General features: G+C 31.4%; 1 pseudogene; it reads right to left on the bottom strand.

The window, feature by feature from the left end:
• Window positions 1–127: 127 nt before the first annotated feature.
• Window positions 128–6177, bottom strand: LOC114180611 (annotated as a pseudogene).
• Between the last annotated feature and the right edge of the window lie 216 nt (window positions 6178–6393).

Here is a 6393-nt window from a genome sequence, read left to right as displayed (position 1 = left end):
GAATGGTCTGCCACAATTTTCGTGTCTATATAGCACATATTCGGTCTACAATCATCAATTCCAAACTATATTAAGGGTTGTTCTTCATCTGCAACGACATGATAATGAATGTTTCATGAAATATTCAGGTATGTAGATCGATGTGAATATATTGAACTGTAAACCAATTATCTTTCGTCAACTCAACATATAGAGTTTACAAAAAAGTTAATATGTTTGGAGCACATATATGTCTACCAATTGTCAAAAACTTCTTTGAAAACAACGTTTGTTGTAGTCGACATACATTTTTGTTCTTATCATGAATTAAGATCTTTAGACCACTTTTACTCTGCACCCTGGACACTGCTACATAAAGTTGACCATGGCTAAAGACAAGTTTTAGTAAGTAAAGCCCCACAGAGGATAATGACTGGCCTTGAGATTTGTTTATTGTCATTGCATAGGACAACATTATTGGAAATTGTCATCTTATTAGCTTAAATGGCCAAGGAGACTTGGATGGTGACATAGACATCCTAGGTTTATATATCTCGTTCCCATTCTTGTTGTTGTTAATCATTCTTGCTCCTATGACATGGTCTGCAAGCTTTGTTACTATTAATTTGTTTCTGTTGCACATACCTTCTGATTGATCTATGTTTCACAATAACATTATTGGTGCCCCAATTTTGAGTTTAATTGTGTGAGTTGGAATTCCTGATGTTGTCAATGAGTTGATAAATTCAGAAGTGATAAGATTATAAGAATCCGTTTGGCCATCTTCTGATTCTTCAATTGAGTCTGAACTATGATATTCCTTTGCTTCACCTGCAATGAATATACATTTGATTTAGAATGTAACATAGTTATAAGGAAGGAAAAATTATATTATTCACACCTGGTATTATAGATAATATATAATCGTTGATTTCATTTACTGTCTCTATTCTACTGGCCAATATTGCTCTATGTTGTAAGAAAGTATCATTGTTGTAATTTGTCATTAGGGATGGATATGTCGTCGATACGATTTGCTTGTATAGGATCTGTATCTGAAATCAATAATTCTTTTGGAATATCGATTTCTACTAAACCATCATTTGGTTCCCCAAGCAATCCATAACCCAAATTAACAATCCACTGAGAAAACTGTTGAATTTCTGTTGCAGTACTGGTTTGTAATCCCTTTTGTAACATACGCATGCTTTTGGTCAACCGTAAAACTTGACAATGGTCCCATAAGTAGGAAGAATTAATTGTTGCATGTACAATATCAGATCGTGTTCCTCCAAGAATAACATGTAAAATTTGTCTGAAGTCACCACTAAAACCTATTACCTTACCTCCAAATACTAATTGTTCACTGTAGTGTTCTTTCATTATATCTCTCAATGATCTATCTAAAGCCTCAAAACAATATTTGTGAGCCATTGGAGTTTCATCCCAAATAATAAGTTCTGATTTTTTTAAAAGTTTTGCAGTTTCTGAACCTTGTTCAGTGTTACAAATAGAATTGTCAAGTGTAGGGATTAGAGATGGCAAATAAACCCGCCCTCGTGGGTATTTTCCGAATCCGTCTCCGTTTTGATGGGAAATCCCCGCATTGACTGGGTATGGGTATGGGTAATCCCTAACTTTTTCAATTAGTTATGGGGATGGGAATGGGGATGTACATATCCCCGCCATAATACCCGTCCCCGCCATAATACCCGTCCCTGCCATATCTTTGTCTTTGTTTAAATTATTAAAATATTCACAATTAATTAAGTAACCCTATATATATATATATATATACTTTTTATTTTTTGTTTCTCCTAATTATTTGGTTTGTCATGAAACTCATTCGCATTTTCACTATATTTTTCATCTTATCATAACCTTTATGTAATTATATTAAAATGATTTGTCAATTAAATTTTTTTTATGTCTCACATTTGAATATTTCTATTATTTTTTAATATTTTGATTTATTGAATATTTTCCTTTCGCATGAGAATGTTTAATACTCTCAATTTAAGTGTTTAATTGCATAAACCTTTCATTTACAAGTAACATAAAAAAATTCTTTACTTATTATTATTAATGTTTGTTTCATTTAAAGAACTCTTTTGTTTCGCTAAAATAATTTTTGTTATTTCTCAACCATTAAGTATATATGTTGATATTTGAAAAGTTTTCTTAGATATCTAAGGTATTTGTCATCTTATCATACCCTTAATTATACATTTGTTTTGCTTTATGTGATTTCTTTCAATAGTCTCTCAAATTGTTTCTAAGACTCACATTTGTTAATTTTTTAATATTTTTATTTGTTATTTATTTTCATTATGTAGAAATGAATTTCGATATATTTTATCTAATTATTATTTATTTTGTAACTCATTATCAATCATACTGTAATTTTTGCATTATAATTGTATAAATAACTTTTATTTAACACAATGTAAAAATTTAATGTAATTGCCATGGATATTTTTTTTATCATCATCCAATATATATTGGAGTTTAAAAGATACAAGATATATATTAAAATTTTATTATTATGTTTATTATTTGTTTTTTGTGTCATTTTGATCAAGTGATGTATTATAACTTTTATTAGTGTATAAAAAAGAGATTCATTAAAATTTAAAAAAATGAAGTAAACAAACATTTAAAATATATTTTAATTTGAATATTTGTTTTCCTTGTTATATTTTTTTAAAAATATTTTTAAATTTTATCAACTATGTTTCATTAATGTTTGCAAATCTAATAAATGTTTTGGTTCTAATGAAATTTTATTTCGTATTCTAATCTAAAATATAAACAATTATAATTTATTTCAAAGTATTCAATATCGAAGAAACAATCATCCTCCTAATATTAAATATTTGATAATATTATGTTTCCTTTGACGTATTTTATATTATTTTAAAAAAATTAATTAAAATTAATATAAAGTAATAAGAAAACGGGTACGGGTATGGGTACGAGATTATACCCGTTACCTGGTGAGGATGGGGATGAGACAAAAGTTTGATACCCGTTGGGTTTGGGTATGGGGATGTGTATGAATTTTTTCTATGGGGATGGGTATGGGATAACGAAACCTCTCCCCACCCTACCCCGTTGTCATCCCTAGTAGGGATCAAAATCTTAAATTTTGAATGTGTTGTCCTACCTCCACGAAATAGAAGAGATGCTATTCCACTTGGTGCTACTATTAGCACAATCTTTCCCTAAGATCTGATGGCAGATGCTATTGTTTTCCACATGAATGTCTTCCATATTCCACCGTATCCATAAAGGAAAAATACACCTCTTGATGAAGAATTGACCACAAACAAGGATGGAGGCACATGCTTAAGAAGACTAAGCATGTTTAGAAAGGAAGTTCACTAATCCTTCATCCCTTTCATTTGTGTTTATTATTTTTGATTCCCTAAGTTGACTTAGTTGAATCAACTTTAGTTGACTTGTTGACCTTTGACTAGGTTTGACTTGTTGACTATAGTTGACTTGACTTAAGCCAACATGCTAATCTATGTTTATTTGCTTTGTAAGTTAATTAAGAGTAAGAAAGCAATGCTAGGTGGCGCATGGTGATTGGGGAGCATAAATGATGTGGATGAGAGAGTAAAGCAAAGGCATAAAGCATAAAGTAAAAGGCATGAAGCAAGTGTACCTATGTACCTTTGGTCTCCTTTGTTTTTAGCACACTTTGGCCACTTTTTGGAGACATATGAGACACATTCTTTGTCTTCTTTTGTGCTAGAACGAAATTACCCTTGCACACACCATAGTTAGGTCTTTTGTCTCTCATTTTTATAACCTTATTTGACCTAGTTTCTAGAAGCTAGGGTTAGGTTTTTGTAGAGACATCCTTAGGTATCTTTTATTTTGCATTCTTTCTAGAACCTTATTGGAGGGGCATAATTTCGTTTCCTTTCTCTCTCTCCATTCTTCTATTTTTATTTTGCATTCATGGAGTTCTAAACTTCTTGGGTTGATTCCATTGTAATTTCTTAATTGGATTCTGAGGTTAGATCAATTAATTTCTTTGTTCTTTTATTATTGTTGAGGTTTTAATTCATCTATGTCTTTTATCTTTGAATCATGTAAAAAGTAATGATTTTAAATCTATATGCATATTGATCATATGAGTTCAAGGGTTTTGAAATCTAATTGAGACTTTACTTTGATTTTATTTAGAAACTTTCATGTGATTAAATGAGTTTTTACCAATAATTGAGACTTTACTTTAATTAAAGTTATTTACTCTAACGAAAATTAATTGAGACTTTACTTTGATTAATTAAGCTTTTTATTTGGCGAGGAGATAAAAGAATAGACATGATTAGGAATAGTAAAATTTGATTGAGACTGTACTTTGATTGAATTTACTGTGTATAATCTAAAAGTTCTCACTTTTAATTGAGACTGTACATTGGTTAAAAGTGAGAACGCCAACAAATTAATTGAGACTTTACATTGATTAATTTGTAAATCTACAACAATAATTAATTAAGCAATAATCTTTAGATAACCGATGATGAATCTATTTTGAAAAAGCAATGGAATCAATCTATTTTTCTTTACTATTGTTTGTATCTTATTTTATCTTTTTATCTTTATCTTTCATATTTTTATTATTTTATTTGACTAACTCTTTTGTATAGTTTTATAAAAACTAATTTGTTAAAAATCAATTCCGTGTTCGTTGGGAGACGACTTTGGGTTACTTTACCCTTTCTATTTTGTTGACTACTATCTTAGGAATACTGACGTTGCTGTAGTTTAGTAGTATTAATTTGATCGCGTCAATGACAGTGTTATCAAAGAGCTCAATATGAATGCAATGCCAAGAACATCATCACTTCTTCTTTGAGTATGGATGAATTTTTTAGGGTCTCCCAATGTAAGAGTGCAAAGGAAATGTGGGATGTCCTAGAGGTTACACATGAAGGAACGAATGAAGTGAAAAGAGCAAGGAAGCATGTCTTAATTCAAGAGTATGAGCTTTTTAAGATGCAAAAAGGAGAGTCCATAGCTGAAGTGCAAAAGATGTTCACTCACATAGTCAACCATCTCATGGGTCTAGGCAAAGAATTTGACAAAGAGGAGCTAAACATCAAGTTACTTAAGTGTCTTGATAGAAATTGGCAACCAAAGGTGACTGCCATATCTGAATCAAAGGATTTATCCATCATCACAACAGCTGCACTGTTTGGCAAACTAAGAGAACATGAGATTGAAATGCAAAGACTAAGTGAGCTTGAATCAAGTGAGAAAAAGGTAAAAACCATAACATTGAAGGGTATCTCCAAGAAGAGTGATGAAACCGAGGAAGAGGTTGTTGAAACAAGTGATAATGAGAACTTGAATCTACTAGTCAAGAGGTTTGGGAAGTATCTCAAGAGGAAATGCAACAAAGGTAATCAAAGGAGGTACATTTCTAAATAAAATGATTCAAGTAATTCTTCTAAATTCTTATGTTATAATTGTGGAAACCAAAGACATATCAAGATTGAATGTCCTAATGTTAACAAAGAGAAGGAGAAGGTTTATGACAGGAAAAAGGAGAAAAAGGCCAAGAAAAGACGTGCCTACACAGCTTGGGAGGACAATGATGATTCAAGAAGCACTTCATCTCAAGAAGAAAGTGAGGAAGCAAATCCTTACCTCATGGCCAAATATGAATCATCCTCATCAAGCCAAGCAAGTTCCTTGTCATCCAAAGATAAGAATGACTATTACCAATTGTCGTATGACTTTGAAGAGTTGCATAGTGCGGCAAACAAAATTGCTGTCATGAACAATCAACTAAAAGGATTAAATAGTTGGCTAGAAAATAAAGTTAGCCAACTAGAATTAGAAACAACTGACTTAAAAACTGATTTTGAACATTTGGAAATGATTTACAGTAATTCAATCGATTGTTCTGAAAAACAGCTAGCTATAAAACCTTGTGAAAATTGCACTACTTTGAAAAATCAAGTGAAATATCTTTTCAAAACTTGTGCAAAGTTCACAAGAGGAAAACCAAACCTGGAAGCTGTTCTTGGCTCTAAAAATTATGTATCTGGAAAGGCTGGACTTGGTTATACACCTATCCATGAAAAGAAAGCCAAGAAGTTCTCTAGTTTCTTTTCCAAGAATGAGCCAAATGCTATGCCCTTCATTTCTTGCAACTACTGTATGAAAAAGGGTCATGTTCTTAAGAATTGTTATGCAAGAAAGTATTATGTACCTAACCTGGAAGCTGGAAGCTGTTCTTGGCTCTAAAAATTATGTTTTTGGAAAGGATGGACTTGGTTATACACCTATCCATGAAAAGAAAGCCAAGAAGTTCTCTAGTTTCTTTTCCAAGAGTGAGCCAAATGATATGCCCTTCATTTCTTGCAACTACTGTATGAAAAAGGGTCATGT

Source organism: Vigna unguiculata, chromosome 4, assembly GCF_004118075.2.
Source record: "Vigna unguiculata cultivar IT97K-499-35 chromosome 4, ASM411807v1, whole genome shotgun sequence".
Classification (NCBI taxonomy): domain Eukaryota; kingdom Viridiplantae; phylum Streptophyta; class Magnoliopsida; order Fabales; family Fabaceae; genus Vigna; species Vigna unguiculata.
This window is presented reverse-complemented; position numbering and strand designations above follow the sequence as displayed.